Source organism: Ursus americanus, chromosome 11, assembly GCF_024610735.1.
Source record: "Ursus americanus isolate L20-20 chromosome 11, mUrsAme1.1.p, whole genome shotgun sequence".
Classification (NCBI taxonomy): Eukaryota; Metazoa; Chordata; class Mammalia; order Carnivora; family Ursidae; genus Ursus; species Ursus americanus.
Window position 1 is genome coordinate 68,675,922 of NC_142137.1, and position 17,441 is coordinate 68,693,362.

A 17,441-nucleotide genomic window follows, 5' to 3' on the forward strand; every position below is an offset into this window, starting at 1 on the left:
GGTTGTTATTGGGCTTCCTGGACTGATGGCTGCAGTCAGAGTCTGTCCGTTTGCTTACTCTCTCACAAACATTTATTAGAATAAGCTTTAGCTATTCTATGCAAAGAAATCAAACCAGCAGTGGTTGGGGAGACAGAACAATGTGATGGGAGCGTGGTCACAGAAAATCACATATGGTGTCATGTTTGGGGGTGTGGTCTTCAGACCGCCTCAGAAAAAGCATCAAGAAAAATACAGATCTCAGAGCAGAGAGAATTTGCATGGAAGCAACTTTCTTCTAGTCTCTCCCAGACTTTAGGTCTCTGAGATTGTAATAATGCAATCAGCAATCAAATTTTCCTGTTTCACTGAAGAAAAACAGCCCTATCAATGTGAGGGGAGAAGTCTGGGAGGGGTCCTCATTTCAGAAAATTCTCTACCCTTTTGCCCTTCAAATATTACTTCTTTTTTTCCCCTTCAAATATTATTTCCTTTCCATTTCTCAACTGGAGTCTTTTCATAAATAAGTTGGAGTTTTTCATTCTTTCCTTCATTTTTAAAAACTTTTTGTTTATTTTTTCCACCTTCTTATTTCTCTGTATTAAAGTCTGTTATGTTCTCAGATATATTTTCCTCTGATTAGTTTCCTCTTCTGCTGTGTTTATTCTACAGTTTAACAGGTGTATGGAATTTTATTTTAATGGCTGAATTTCTGTTTGGTACTTTTCAATCTCCTTGTTCTTCTTAATGTAATTTTGCATTCTTGCATTATGTATTTGACTACGCATATATTCACATATTCAAAATTTAAAAAGATACTCATTTGAAAATATTTTTCCCTTATTTTTGTGTTTCTGGGGGTGAGTTATGTCCCATCTTTAGCTTTATTTTGGGAACTCAGTTTCAGCTGTTCATCACATACAGGGCTTAAATCCATGACTTGTGTTCTTCCTTAGGCAGTAAATTCCAGGTGCCAAGGGGTTTATGGCACCCCATGGGCTCAACTCATGTTGAAACTCAAGAGCCACCTCTTTGATTTCGAATTCCTTCTATGACTCAGGCCTCTAGGGATATCCTCTCCTTGCTTTTGAGCTTGGCTCTCTATCCAATGATTCTATCCAACATTTCTCTGTGCAAGGAGCAGTGAGATCCTCTAAGTCTGCCATATTGACCACTGTCAACTAATATTTATGATGTGTCTGGTGTGTATCTGCTGTCGCTAGGTGCAGAGGATGAGAAATAACAAAGCACAGGCTTCTTCCTCAGGGCAAGTGGAGTCCAGAGAGTCAGACAGACAAATGAAACATTTATAATAAATGCAAGAAGTCTAATGCTGCAAATATCCTGGGGTGCACCTGGGAGGGGGACATCTGACTCGGGCTTTAGGGGAATGGTGGCAGTCAGCAAAGAAAACGCATATTCTTCTAAGCAAAGCCTCTATTGGAAAAGGTGAATGTGTAGGACATTTGGTGGGGAAAACATTTTTGACTTTATTTTATTTTAGATTCTGTGTGTGGGCCCAACACCCACAATCAGAGACAGAAGGTCTTGCCTCCCTCAATCCCACAGTCTGGATGTTCACAAACTTCCTGTTTCTTTCAGCACCAAAGATATTATTTGATGAATCATTTATTTGGCAAACATCATCCCAACAACTATTAAGGTAACTTCCCAAAAGATTAATTTTACTGCTGGGATAGAGATTGTATCCTGGAAGACTTTGAATCATTGCCAACTGTCATTATAAAGATTTATTAGGAGGATGTTCCCAATGACTAGGAAGCTTTATTCTGTTGTGGTTGTTGCTGCTGTTGTTAAACATTGAAAAAGCACTTATTATGCACACATTTTTGGTAATATGTGAAATTTATCATTTATATTGAAGATACATAATTTGGGACAATTTAACAATAAGGAATCTGGAATGGAAGAAATATATCTCTAGAACCATAGGATGTTTGCCCCGGATATTACTTTGTTGAAAATCTAGTCCAATCTGGTTGAAATTAGGGTTTCTCAATCTAGCAGCATCCCTGGTCTCTTACCCACTTGATGCTCTTAGAGCCACCCCCATCCTAAGTCATGACAAAATGTTCCAGACGTTGCTGTATGTCTCCAGATGTCCCTAGACTCCCAATTCTTTCAGAGATGAGAAATGGGGGCCCAGAGAGGGTACGTGACAAGCAGATTCTGCAGCTAGTTGGAAACAGACCCTGGGAGAGCCACCCTGGTCTTCCACTGCTTCTCCTCAGGCTGTTTGTACAGAAATTGCAAGAAGAGCTGCTGTCTAATATTTTGTTAAGCAAGCCATCCTGTCTGTATCAGAGCCCTGGGTTCAGACCCTTAAAATAGTGCCACTTCTATTGAAAAACTTGGGCTTGGCAAGTTTGTGCTATGTGAGTTGTCTCCAATTCACTTAAGAACCAGGATTTTTGTGAAATTTCAATGATTCTCTTTGAGTTGATTCTAAGTAACCAGGATGTTCCTTCCAAGTTCACATTTTCTTTGTGGGAAAGTATCTCTTCCCTCCTCCTTTACTTGTAAAAAAACAAATGCCCTGAGCCTGTCTCAGAGGATTTTTGTGTACGTGATCATTTTCTGCGGGACTGATGACTGGGTGACCATATACTTGCCAAATAATAAATATATCCATACACGGCTTTTGTTTATCTGACAACTGGTTGTAGTAAATGTAAAGTTAGAGTTAGCTTCATGAAAATATCCAGTTTTACTTGCGGTCTTTTCTTCTAGTCTCTACATTCAGATGCCTGGGGGAAAAAGAAAAACAAAACACAAATTCACATTTTGAAACCCTATGGTCCTGTCATTTGCCTCTTAGTCACCATGTTGACAAATAAGGAAAGGAGACGGCAAAGGGTGAATGAAAGCAGGCTCCAGAATGTTCTTCCTTATCCTTAGAGATCGTACCTCTGTGAACCAGCCCTCCCTGGTTAGTGAGAAGCTCATAGGTTGCTCAGGGTCACTTGGCAGGCCTGGCTTGGATTCTGACACGGCAGAGCTGTTGTCATGGACTCCGGAGGCTTGTGGCTGGAAGAGACCCGCAGTGACGTTCTAGCTCTGCTCCGATTTATGTCAGTGTGCCAGTGACAAAATTCCCAACTTGCCTCAGCACTGCGGAGAATCTGTCTGACAGGGCAAATGCTCACTGACGGCCCGTGCCAGGGGCCGCAACAGGTGCTTCTTGCCCTTGGCTGAAATGGCCCGCAGCTCCGGGAGACGGCTCAGGAATGCTGCTGACGCCATCCGGGGCTCAGCACCCTTACCTGCTTACACTGCAACTCCGCTCGTCGGTAAGAAGAACTGTGTTTCCATATTGTGAGATGTCCTCATCGTACCAGACGATGAATTCTGTGCTGGCTTTGTGCAGAACCCAGAAATATCCACAGTCAAACTGAAGTCTGGGGGTGGAAACACCATCAGGTCCATGCTGCACGGTCAGCACATCCAGAGGCCCTCCTGAGCACCGATCTCTTTCCTCTGAATCACTAATCTTGGCTGCTGTTCCCAGAATCGTGCTGTAAGTTTAAGTCCGGGTAGGCAAGGCCTATCCCCTGGTCTCTTCATGCATAGCGCCGTCCCTGATGGGGCACCGCGGGAGAGCAGAAGGATCACTAACTGAGTCTACAGATCTGGATTCCAGTCACGCTCTGACACTTTTTATGAGCTTGGGTAAGGATCTCAGCTCCTGGGGGCTGTGTTTCCTCTCAACTGTCTGGAACTGTGGTTTCTCACTGCTTTTGAGAGTCGAGTGTGTTAGCTCACAGAGCCGTGCACTTCCTCCTAAGATTCTGGCCAGTAGTTAAAGCCGCTTACTTGGCTTCTGAAAATGTGGTTAGTTCAGACTCTCCAGTTCCTAAGATTGTAATTTAGCTGCTTTATTTTATGTCCACTCAGGGTCAATCACACATTTCATGAAGAGCCGGCTCTGTTGCTCCCAGTCCCGCACAACAGAGCCTTTCCATATGTATATGGGTATATAGATATGTTGATAGTGTCGAAACATGAACATCTTTGTAATAAAAACTTCATTGTGGGGCGCCTGGGTGGCACAGTGGTTAAGCGTCTGCCTTCGGCTCAGGGCGTGATCCCGGCGTTATGGGATCGAGCCCCACATCAGGCTCCTCCGCTATGAGCCTGCTTCTTCCTCTCCCACTCCCCCTGCTTGTGTTCCTTCTCTCACTGGCTGTCCGTATCTCTGTCAAATAAATAAAATCTTTAAAAAAAAAACTTCATTGTGAACCAAGATTTAGAAAATGTAAACATTTCAGCAAAATGATGTATTTTCTGGAGACTCGCAAGCAGGACTCTTGCCCTGATTTCTGTGAACGCAGGGTGAGGACAATGAGGCCCTGACTGGTAATCTCTTTGATACTCTGGAATTCTCCCTGCATGTCCATTGTGATGATGTGTCACCTGATCAGATGTCACTGAGGTCACTTGAACATATGGGACAGCTGGTCTCTGCCCCATGGAAATTTTTGCAATGACTAAAGTGTCCTGCGTGTTCACTGTCCAGGATGCTAGCAAGTGGCCGCCGGTGGCTATCGAGCTTTGAAGGGTGACCGGTGCAATTGAGGTACTGCACTTTAAATTTTACTTAATTTTAACTAATTTAAATTGAAAGCTACACAGATATGTGTGATTAGCGACGACCATATTGGACATCTCTGTTATTTTTACTGTTTTCTATTTCATTGATTTTTGTTCTGTTTTGTAGTATTTTTTTTCCTGGGCTTACTTTGGGTTTAGTCTGCTCTATTTTTCCTAGTTTCTTAGGATGAGAACTGAGGTTATTGACTTGAGACCTTTAGTCCTTTCAAATATAGGCACTTAGTGTTATAAATTTCCCTCTAAGTGTAGTTTTGGTGTTATTCCACAGAATTTGGTCTGTGATGTTTTCATTTTCATGGAGTTCAAAATAGTTTCTAATTTTCCTTTCAATTTCTTTACTGATTCATGGGTTATTCTGGAATAATCCTATTTAATTTCCAAATATTTGAGGATTTTTCAGTGATCTTTCTGTTATTGATTTCCAATTTAATTCATTGTGGTCAAAGAACATACTTTGTGTGATTTGAATCATTTTAAATGTATTGAGACATATTTTATGGCCCAGGAAATGACTGTCTTGGTAAATGTTTGATATACACTTGACAGGAATGTGTATTTCACTATTGTTGGTTATTCAATAAATGGCGATTAGGGCAACATTGTTGTTAGAGTTTTCCTGTCTCATATATTTTTTACTTTTTGACTGCTTGTTTAATCAATAATTGAGAGAGTGGTATTTAAATCTCTGATTATAATGATAGATTTGTCCATTTCTCCTGCATCTACTGGGTTTTGCTTCATGCTTTTTGAAGTTCTGTTGTCAGGTCTAGAAACATTTAGGATTGTTATATCCTCTTGATAAATTAATCCTTTATCCTATTGAAATAACCTTTTAATCTCTGCCAATATTATTTGCTCTACATAAATGTGTTTGATGTCAGTATCCGCTCTAGCTTTCTTTTGACTGGTGTTAGCAAGTCATACCCCTTTCCATCCCTTTTCTTTTCACCTACTGTTTCTTACTATATAAAGTGTATTTCTCGTAAGAGCATTTAGTGGGATGTTGCTTTGTCTGTGTACTCGGACAGTATGTGCCTTTTAAAACTCTTTTCACTGAGCTCCTTAGATCATTTACGTTTAATGTGATTACTTCATAGCTAGATTTAAGTCTATCATCTTGCTATTTATCTCATCTTTTCGTTCTTTTTTCCTATGTTCTTTCTTCTTTTGGATTGTTTATTATTTTGCAATTTAATCTATTTTGTTGAAACTTTTTGTTTTGCTATATTAATGGTTGCTTTAGAGTTTACCATACACATACTTCACGAGATATCACGTGACTTCCATATAAACAATTATACATAGTAGTATATACAGAACTCTCTTTTCCTCTTCCTGCTTTCATGGTATTGCTGACACACATTTTCACTTAAACCCTACAAACATAAAATCCACAATCTTTTGTTGTTGTTGTTGCTGTTAAAATGTTAAAAAAAATTTTTTTTTGTTTTAAAAGTTGCAAACTTAAAATTTAAATTATTTTTGCCTAAAAAGCTAGCTATCTTTTAGAACGATTCTTTTCATTTTAAGTAATCTCTATGCCCAACATGGGGTTTAAACTCATGACCCCAAGATCAAGAGTCTCATGCTCTTCGGACTGAACAAGCCAGGGACCCCCCAAACTTAGCTATCTTTTAAACAGATGTAAATAATAAGAAAAAAATATGATGTATTTACCAATGTAATAGCATTTACGGTGCCTCTCATTTTTGTGTGTGTAAATCAGTGGTTCTCAACTGGAAGCGATTCTCAATTGGGTGTAATTTTGCCCACCAGGGACATTCAGCAAAGTCTGGGTCAGGAATTATCCAGCCGCAAATGTCACCAGTGCCAAGCTTGAAAAAAATACTGGTATGAATCTATGTTTTCTTTTTGTTTCACTTTCCTTTAACATTTCTTATAATGTGGAGCTGCTGGTGAGAAATTCTTTCAACTCGTTTAGAATTTGGTTTTTATTTTGCCTTCATTTTTGAAAAGTACTGGGTGTAGAGTTTTAGATTAAGTTTTTTGTTCTTGTTTTGTTTTTTCCTTTTAGTACTCTGAAGATATTGTTCCACGATCTTCTTGTTTACATTGTCTCCAAAAGGAAATCTGCTGTCATCTTCATCTTTGCTTCTGCATATCCATTGTGGTTTTTTTCCTTTGGCTGCTCTTCAGATTGTATCAGTGGTTTTTGCAATTTGAATATGAAGTGACTTTGTATGATCTTTAAATTTTTCTCATTCTTAGGATTAAATAAGCATCTTGAATCTGTGAATTTATACTTGTCACCAAATTAGGAAAATTTTCATCTGTTACTCTTTGAAATAGTTTTTCTGTTGTCCTCCTCTCTCCTTTTCTTTAGGAACTCTAAATATGTGTATATTAGGTTATTTGAAATTGTCCATAGTTCGCTGATTTTATAATTTTTTAAAGTTCTTTTTTTCTTTGTATTTTATTTTAGATAGTGTCTATTGCTATGTTTTCAAAAGCACTTATCTTTTTCTTTTGCAACAACTAATCAGCTGTTAATCACATCCAATATTTTTTCATTTAATGATTTGTAGTTTTCATCTCTAGAATTTTGATTTGGGTCTACTTTACGTCTTGAACGTCTAGAATGCAGTTATGTAGTTATAATAACTGCTTCATGTCCTTGTCTGTTAATTCTCACATTTAATCTGTTCTTGGTTGGTTTGGCCTGGTTGGCTTTTCTCCTCATTATAGATAGCTTCCTGTTTCTTTGCCTGCTTGGTGGATTTTACTTTGGTGCTGAGTATCTTTGTCTATAAACATTCTTAAGCTTTGTTTTGGGATGCAGTTAAATCACTTGGAAAAAGTTTGATCTTTTTCGATCTTGCTTTTAAGAATTTAGTTGGAACAGAGCAGCATTCAGTCTTAGGCTAATTATTCCACGCTACCAATAAAAGACTACTCTGAGTAGCCCATCCAATAACCATTAATTATGAGGCTTCCAAGCTTGCTTGGGGACAGGCACTTTTTCTGGCCCTGGGTGAGTCCTTGGCAATCTTCCCTCGAACTCTCTCAGACAGTACTTTCTCCCATCTCAGAGTTTCCCCATGTGCATGAGTCTATCAATACTCTGCTGCATTCTTGAGGGGTTCTTCCCACAGATCTCAGGAATTCTCTCTTCCTGCAGCCCTCTCCTCTCCTCTCTGGCACTTTATTCTGCAAACTCAAGACACCTTGGTCTCTTACACTTTCAGCTCTGTTTAGTCAGTAGAGCTGTGTTTACCCAGGGAGTCCACCGGGCACCACCTGGACTCGCCATCCCTGCACTGTGGCCTGCAGATTCTCATGGCAGTGAGCTGGGGTGATCAGAGGACTCACCTTTTCTATTTCCCATCTCTCAGGATCACTCTCCTTTATTATCTGATGTCCAGTGCCTTGAAAACTGCTGCTTGATATATTTCATTTGATTGTTTCAGGAGGCAATCTGGTCTCTGTTACTTCATCTTTGTCAGAAGCAGGAGATGCTAATGAACCAGTTTTTGTTTCCTCCTAACAAACATGTACGCGTGTGGGGGCTATGATTTTTACATCGTACCTGTATTTATTAGATATTTTCTTAAGCAAGATTGATCCTAGTTTTTTACTGGAACCGAGCAGATGAATAATTCATGGGGTTTGTCCACTAGGTAAATCACACCTGCCAGGTATTGAATACCTTAGAGACTTCCTGCCCTCGTGTATCTGCCTGTCTCTGATTTGCATTCAGAAACCTCTTTTCCCATGAAGAGAATTATTCTCTTCTCAATGAAATTCTTTGTTCCTATTAACTACCCACTTGAAATTTAGTTAAGTTCACTCTTTAAAATTTCAATTTTTGTTCTCTTGAGAATTTTATGAATTGACTTCTCCTAAAGCGGCCAGAGCATGTTTCTAGTTTTAAAAATCTAAGCTTAGGGGCGCCTGGGTGGCACAGCGGTTAAGCGTCTGCCTTCGGCTCAGGGCGTGATCCCGGTGTTCTGGGATCGAGCCCCACATCAGGCTCCTCTGCTAGGAGCCTGCTTCTTCCTCTCCCACTCCCCCTGCTTGTGTTCCCTCTCTCGCTGGCTGTCTCTATCTGTGTTAAATAAATAAATAAAAATCTTAAAAAAATAAAATAAAAATAAAAATCTAAGCTTAAAGTAATACAACTTCTCAAAACATACGTAGTGTGATAAAATCCTCAGGCATGGAAATGTCTAGATATTTTTTACATAGATATTCAGTAAGTAAATAGTTCATATGTAAATGGTGGGATTCCCATGCAAGGTGTTCCTATGTCTCCAGGGGGTACGTGGGCACAGAGATCTTGAAAGCAGAAATAGGAGCAGGACAGCCCATACCAACACAGAAATAGTCTCTTCTCTGCAGGAATGGAGAGCAAGGCAAAGCCAGTACATTTTAGGAAGTTGCAGATTCATGCCAATGATTTTTTCTCAGCTTATTTTTGGCCTTTTATTTTAAGAATTTTTAACTTACAAAGGTGATTAAAATTTAAATAGATATTTTTATTTTATTTCTTCCATTGTTTTTGTGCCTTGACATTCTTTTATTAGGGGTGTGTGATGAGAAAATAATATTTTCTTTTCCAAAATGTCAGGAAATTTTCCCAGCACCATTACTTTAAAAATACTCATCTCCATTGATTTGTGATGTCATTTTTGTAAAATATAGACTTCTTATATATACTAAGATCTGTTATATTCTCATTCCCTCAATTTATTTTCCAGATATAATTTATGTTTAGCTTTTTCAGGTTTGAAAAGGAACCCACTGTTAATATTTTCTTTGGGATTAAATAGAACATCTTATCTCTTCGGGACAAGAACATTCTTACAATACTTTAATCTTCTCAAACTTCCCATTCAGAAATTTGTGCAACTCAGTTATGTAAATATCTAAAAATATCTTTATATTAACTGAGATCTGTGTATATTTCCTTGCATTTCTTATCAGCTTTCCCCCCACATTGTTTTTGTTATTATTGATAATGCAGCTGGGAACTTTGGGTTTTAAACTGATTTTTGCTGGTTGATTTGCTGGAAAGATGTTGATGCCTGTATGTTTTCCATCAGGTTACTTTAATCATTTTCTATAGTTTTCAATAGGTTCTGCATGGTGTTTTCTTTAATCAACAGGCAACTTGAAACTCTTAATATTCTCTTGATTTAGATTCTGGGTAGTGACACTAAGAAGCTCTATGAAATGCTGAGCTGGAGGGGGGAGCACTGACAGCAAACTTCTGAAACATGCTCACTCTGTGATGCATTTTGCTATAAAATCCTGGAATTCCTCAGGGATGAGTAGAAATTTAAGTCTAACAAATCTAACTCTTTCATTTTCAGAGAATGAAACAGAGTCACTGATAGGTAGCTGTTGTAATGCCAGATGCTGGAGGGGCGTGTTGGAGAAAGAAACATTAGCGACCACCTTATAATGAGCAACCATCACAGTTCCAGTACATTCTAGTACAGTTACACTTTTAATGTTACCTGTATTTTTCTCCTTAAGTGATTTCAGCAGAGCCCCCTTTTGTCTCAGAATGACGCACTTTATTTCAGAGCAGAGGCAGAAGGGAAGGTTCCACTAGCTGCCACAAGCTGTTTTTCTAGGCTGTTTTCTTAGTACACAGCATGCCATGGGAAATCCTATTGCTTGGGCCATATCTAGGGAGTGTCTGTAATGGCCAATACAAACAAACTGTGGACCTTCAAATAGAAACTCTGTGCTCTAGAGTCACGTTTGTCTGGAGGTTTGGGGGGGGGGGGTACGGTGCCTGAAACTCAGGGCAGCTGCACAGGAATAGACCTCCATGGGAACTTGTATCCTTAAAACCACGAAAAAAGCTTGAAGGAGCTCTATCTGCACATGCCCTGAAGGCTGGGGCGATTCAGAGCCCCCTGGAGGGAGCCAGCTTTGCTTAGTGGTTGATGAGAGCTCAGAGATTGGAGACAGATAAGAAAGACTTTTCTCAACAGTAATCTTGTCCTCACATCATCTTTGCTCCTGTTGTGGCTTGAAAGCCCTCTGAAAAAAATTCCCTTGGTGGGGAGAAATGAGCTGGACCCCAAAGGTCAGGTTCAGCCAGGTTTCCCTGTGGTCGCCGACGACAACTCATTTTTGCAACATAACCTCCAAAGTTCACAAAAAAGGGGACGGGCACAGGTTCTCTAGCTTCATAGAAAACATTCATTAACTTATTCCACAGATACAGAGAGAACTTGTTATGTGCCCAAGACTTTGAGTTACAGAGGATGCAGAAGACCCGGTCACAGGCATCGGGGAGATCATTACCTAAGTGTGGGCAGGAAGTAGGGAGAGACCCACATTCAACTCCACAGACTTTATTACTTTCACCTGTATGTGTCGAGCACTGAGTTAGACGTGAAACACGTGGAGCTAGAAGGGAGTAGGTTATCAATGAGTATAGTGGCCCTTGCGTGTGCATGTCATGGGGGGAGGTTATAACGGGTGAAAACTAGTGGGATCTATCAGAACACCGGGGCTGAAATCTGTGCTCTTATCACCCCTGTGATCTGGAACACCCTGGACGTCTGTTTCCTCTTCTATAAAATGGAAATAATTGTATCTATATCATAATGCTGTGGAGACATTTATTGCGAAAACGTGTGGGTAAGAGTTCTGTAAACAGTAGGTCCTCCACAAATACAGGTCTGAGTGGTAGGTTCTGGCAGAAATAGCTTAGGTCAAATTCACCAACATTTGCCGTCACAGTGCCAACATCATAGTGATGCTCCTGGAAGTGTATAATGAGCAATTAGTACTGTAAGTATTTGTGACAAATTCTTTTTCTAACTACAGGATGAGATTATGATTTAAATATGGTATTTTATGAGCCTACAGAGCCTGTATATATAACCTCTATTCTGCCAGGCTACATCAAACTTCCCCCCAAAAGAGCACATGCCAGTTGGGTAAACCTTCGGTTTAAGGGTTTAGAGGGAAGACTGATCATCTTGCTGGCTGGTGGACCTCCGTGAAAGCGTGGACAAGCCATATGCACGTGTGCCAAGGGGCTCCCGAGTGGGTTATGTAATGCAGGATGACTCAGGAAGACTTGCCGGGAGAGGCGGTTTCTGGCGTAGCTGAGGGGGCAGGGCCAGGAGGAAGTCTGAGACCCACACTCTCACCAGGAGACTTTCTACTTTTTTCTTGGGGTGGCGGAGCAAGCCGTTGTCACTCTAAGATGGGGTCAGTGTCCCGGTGACGGAGTCATTCCTTAGGCATTTGGCACACAGATTCCCCTTAAAGGTACAGGTCCATGGCCATCTGTGCTCTCGCTGTCTTCAATTTTTAAGCAGGAAAAAAAGTGTTTTCCAATGAAAACAAAGAACCCAAAGTGCGGCGATTAGCCTCAACCTGTACTCAGCCCTTCTTACTTACGATCTTTAAAACGTGAGCACTTGTGTCATGGATCATCAGAGACCTGGCCTCAAGGGCTCAGAATCAAGAATTGTGTCCTCACGTGGGTCCCTTAGATCGGATTATTCCATAGCCTGTACCGCAAAATATTTTTGATGAACGAGTTAATCTTCCACATCAGCGGGGAGGAGCATCTGAAGCGTGGGCACTGGGCTTAGGTGTATATACCCAGTAGCGTTTGTTGAATGTCCCTGCCTCCTGTGTCACCTCTCCCTGGATCATGAGCTGTGCGAGAGCGGCCGAGGACGATGCCGTTCGTGTGTGTGCTGGGTCCGGAGCCCTGTGCCTGGAAGAGCGTTGGTTTCAGTAAAGGAATGAATGAATGAATGAAGAGAACGTAGAAGAAACATAGGGCACATTCCCTGTCCACTGTGAGCTGATGGGGACCGGGAGGGGCTTCACCAGTGCGGTCTGGGCTGCTGGGCGAGCAGGGTGGGGCTCCCTGCCACCCTACTTTCTTCAGGGTGCTTGAGTGAGGTGACCACACTGGGCAGGGAGATTGCACTCTGATCAGGGGCAGATCTCCAAAGCTCTCCTCTTTCTGAGGGAGGCTGAGCCGTTGACTCCACCTTGTGGTGTTCGCAGAGCCCTCGAGGACCTGACGGGGAGCAAACAGAGGACGGCTGCTGAGTGAACAGCACAGCAAGAGGCCGCTCAGGGATGCACTTTCCAGGGAGGAAGCCCTTCCGGGAGGAGCTGGGGGCCGAGTGAGATCTGGTTTCAAAAAGCCAGGATCCAAAGCTCCCAGGAGCTGGGGGCTCTGCTCCCCTGACCTCACCTCCCAAAGCAGTGTCCCTAGCAAGATGGCCAAACAAGCTCGTAAAGTGTCCTGGGAAGATGCTGCCTGATGTCCCCTGGAGAGTCCAGCTGTGGAACCGACAGCCGTGAGGGTGGCTCTCGTATCCTTGTTTACCCAGGGAGTAGTCTGAGGTTCCGAGGAAAGTGCCGAGGGAGAGACTTGTGCCCAGATCCCCGCCCCTCAGCCAGCGCCCACCTTTCCTCCACACTAGGGCGCCTCTCACCTCCTGTTGGCATGGGACTCTGCCATCAGAGCAGACAGGCGCCTTCCTGTGCGATCCACAACCCAGCTGGTCGTCCCGTGAAGACGTAAGCAGGAGCACCCTTGTCCACAACACAGGCAAGGAGCTGGACAGGTGAGCATCCAGCGAGGGAACAGCAGAGTGAGGCTATACCAGGACCAGCACTCTGAGCTCCACCAGAGGCTAAGTGCCCAGAATCCATCTGTTCCTGCTGCCACGTGCCCTTGCAACACGTCCTCACTCCCAATCCGCCTTTGGTTTGAGGAATGAAACAATGTGTACCTGGTACAACTTGGTCTGCTTAGCAGAGCTATGTGGGGGAATGTATTTCTGTCTACTTTGTGGGTTGCCCATCCCATTGGAGAGACTGGCAGAGGGAAAATGGGAGATCTGAAGGTTTATTGGAGACATTTCTGGGGCAAGCAAAACACTTCCCACATCTCTGCGGTTATGATAAGACAGGGAATTGAGACGCCATAACACCAAATCCACACTGAGCATGCCAAGGAAAATGCAGATGTTTTTTGGTTTTTAATAAATCAGGCTTTGGAAACTGTGTATTTTCTTTCTTTGGGTTGTGTTGGACTGTTGATTCAGCATGGGTGTATGTAGGACTTCATTTTGGGAGAAGATAGTTCCAAAGGCATGGAACTGAACTAGGTGAAACGAAAAAGTGCAGAGGAAAGAAATCTAAGTGGGGATGGGGCCATGAAGTTGTCTTGAAGATATCACAGAGCGCTATACAGGACAAAGACATGGTAGGAGCGAAGGTATCAGCTTCAGGACAAGTTGCATCATTACTGAGTGGCTGGGTTGTGATCGCCCACTGTTCCACCCTGAACAGAAGAGGACTCGGCTGTAGTTTCATAAACACCCTGTTGTCACAGAGGACTACCTTAACCCTCATCGTTTACTTAGTCTGGATTTTCCTAAAATGAAGCAAGAGTCACTGTTGCTTTCAAATGGAATTAAGAAAACTCAGGAAACACACAACCCTATAAAAAAAATTTTTTTAAAGAGCAAAAGTCACCAAATCTTTTTCAACAAGAAGTCCAGAACAAGTCATAATGGATGCTTGCTTGGACTGGGAACACATGGGTTGATCAGGGTCAAGGCTTTTGTGCGAGAGCGCGTGCGCACACACTCACATATTTGTACTGATTTGGGCTGGGTCCTGTCCTTCCCAATTTTGTCTGTGGAAGTGCAAACCCCTAGTACCTCAGAATGTGATTGTATTTGGAAACAGAGCCTTTAAAGAAGAAATTAAGTTAGAGAGAGGCTGTCAGGGCAGTGTTTTTATAAGGAGGAAATTTGGACACATACAGAGTCTCTGGGGATGCGCACGTGTGTGCGGAAGGACCACGTGAGGGAGGACACAGAGAAGGCGGCCGTTTGCAAGACCAGGAGAGCCCTTTGAATGAAACCAACCCTGCTGACACCCTGATCTTGGACTTCTGACTTCAGAACTATGAGGAAATAAGTCCATGTTCAAGCCACCCAGCCTGTGGTGTTTTATTTTGGCAGACCAATACACACGCATTATTTTACATTAAGTGCAAGATAGTGATGGCTTACACGGCACATTTAATATTTATTAATGCAGTCTTTTTTAAATTCTTCTTATGCTTGATTCCTTCTCCCTCTGCTCCTGTCTACCCAAGGTCACCTGTGTACGACATCACGTGGGAGTCCGTATTTCTCTGAATCGTCGAGACGTGTGCCCACATACGCACACACGTACTTGGATAGATTACGTGAGGGCGGGTCATTGTTTTACACAATTAGGATCATATTTCACAGAGTTTTCAACATTTTGCTTTGGGTTATTCTTTACATCTTTTATATTTTGAAGTAATTTCAAACTTACCGGAAGTTGAAAGTACAATACAAAATGCCTGTTGGTTTTTTAAAGCCCTGATCCTTTCGGACTAAGGTGCAGACGTGATGCTTCATCACCTCTGATGACCTTGGTGCGTATTTCCTGCGAACAGGCTGGTGTCGTTGGCAGGAAGGTTACAGAAATGATGCGGCTCTTCTGCCAAGCCCCGTCTGTGGTGCACAGGTGCGCTGACCGTTACTGACGACTTCCGCTTTCATCGCTTGATCAGGATGGTGTCTGCCAGTATTTTTTTCTTTTAAACCCCACACTTTTTCCCTTCGTAATTAATAGCTTGTGGGGAAGCATCTTGACTCTATGTAAATATCTTGTTTCTTGTCAAATGTTCAGTTTACTCATTTATTTATACCACAGGGATTCCGTTTCCTTTGTATTTAATAGGTTATAATCTGTTAGCTATTGTTACATGTTTGGATGTTCCTGTCTGTGTTCTTTTGGCATTTCCTATCATTATTTGAATACCTTCTTGTTTTCTCATGCAAGATGTTTCAGGCCATCTACACTTTCCCTGCCCCAGTGTGGACTCCACCATTTCTCTAATGATCTTTGCTTCCTTCTGCAGAGATGGTAGTGAGAAGCCAAGATCTGGGGATGCCTGGATGGCTCAGCCGGTTAAGCGTCCGACTCTTGACCTCAGCTCAGGTCATGATGTCAGGGTTGTAAGATTGAGTCCCGCGTTGGGCTCCAGGCACTGGGCTTGGAGCCTGTTTAAGATGATCTCTCTCCCTCTGCACCTCCCGGCTTGTGTGCTTTCTCTCTCTAAAACAAACAAACAAACAAATTAAATTAAATTAAACAAAAAATAAATTTAAAAATAAAAGCCAGGATCTGGGTGCTAGATGCTCATTGCTCTAGGTGGGTGGTTGTCCCCAGTCAGTAGAGTCAGATTATGTATAGATGTACATACACACACACACACACACACATAGATGTGCACACACAGGTACCCACACATACACACATTAGAATCTATATGTATCATGTATATTGACAACCATGCACTCACACTGATACCTCTGCTTCCAATTTAAAACTGCTGGATTTACGTAGACGTAGTGAAGAGAAGGGCCTTATGCACCCCAGTGTTCATAGCAGCTCTGTCCACAATAGCTAAATCGTGGAAGGAGCCAAGGTGACCTTCAACAGATGACTGGATTAAGAAGATGTGGTCCATATATACAGCATCTTCTACTCTCAGCCATAAAAAAGAACGATTTCTCAACATTTGCTGCAACATGGACAGGACTGGAGGAGATAATGCTAAGCGAAATAAGTCAAGCAGAGAAGGACAATTATCATATGGTTTCACTCATTTATGGAACATAAGAAGTAGGAAGATCAGTAGGAGAAGAAAGGGAAGAAGAAAGAGGGGGGTAAACAGAAGGGGGAATGAACCATGAGAGACTATGGACTCTGGGAAATAAACTGAGGGCTTCAGAGGGGAGGGGGGTGGGGGAATGGAATAGGCTGGTGATGGGTAGTAAGGAGGGCATGTATTGCATGGTGCACTGGGTGTTATACGCAAGTAATGAGTCATGGAACTTTACATCAAAAACTAAGGATGTACTGTATGGTGACTAACATAATATAATAAAAAATAAAAAATAAATAAAAATAAATAAATAAAACTGCTGGGTTTATTCTAGTTTTTGAGTATTCCTATCTGTAAGTCCCCTCTCTTACAGGAAGGAATATTCTCAATATGGCCGCTGGTGTGACAGATCCCCTTGCATGTAGACAGTGTCCCTCTGTGCCTTTGCATCCTCTCCGGCATGGATGCTCTCCTCACTCACCGTCTGCACCCCACATTACGCCTCTGCCGCCTTCCCCTGCTGGGGCTCCAGCCCCCACACGCCGGGCTGTTCCTCCAGCCGGAGTCCCTCTTACCGTACGCTGGGACACCTCCATCTGAGACCCCAGGCCAGGCTCCCTCTGCTGTAGAGCCTCTCTTTTCCACTGAGTCGCTGACACACCTTGCCAGGGCCGCCCCTGTAAACAGATGCTCTTCTCAACGCCTCAGGCTCTGACCCTCCCATTGGACCACCCCCTCCTCTCTCCGCTTAGGGTCCCCGGTGCATGGACACCCTCCTTGCCCCGTTCAGAATCTGACTTACCCTACAAGGATGCTCTCCTCCCCCCAACCAGGCCCCAACATCCCATGTGTGGCTGCCTATCCTGCCCAGCCCACCAAAGACTTTAGGGCTGAGTTGGAAGGGATGAGAAGGACAAGGGAAGGGAGAGGAGCATCTTCTACTCTCATTCGGCAAGACATCAGGCAAATCATACCCAGTCACTTTGTGGCTGTGGGCAGTCCTCTTCCCAATAGCAGGGGCATTCTGAGGTGTGGGTACGTCACAACTGCTCTGCGTGTGCCCCTCAATAGCACTCTTATTGTCTCCAGGGTTTTACCACCACACAAAAACTACAACAAACACCCTCCTATATGACCTATGCATTGTTAC

At 42.7% G+C, this 17,441-nt stretch overlaps 1 long non-coding RNA gene across 1 annotated transcript; it reads left to right on the forward strand.

The window, feature by feature from the left end:
• The first annotated feature begins 3,695 nt into the window (after window positions 1-3,695).
• On the forward strand, window positions 3,696-16,399 carry LOC148109290 (uncharacterized). Its single transcript, XR_015726161.1, has 3 exons — window positions 3,696-4,576; window positions 6,388-6,462; window positions 12,628-16,399. It is a non-coding gene; the product is annotated as an uncharacterized LOC148109290 (long non-coding RNA).
• Window positions 16,400-17,441: the final 1,042 nt, after the last annotated feature.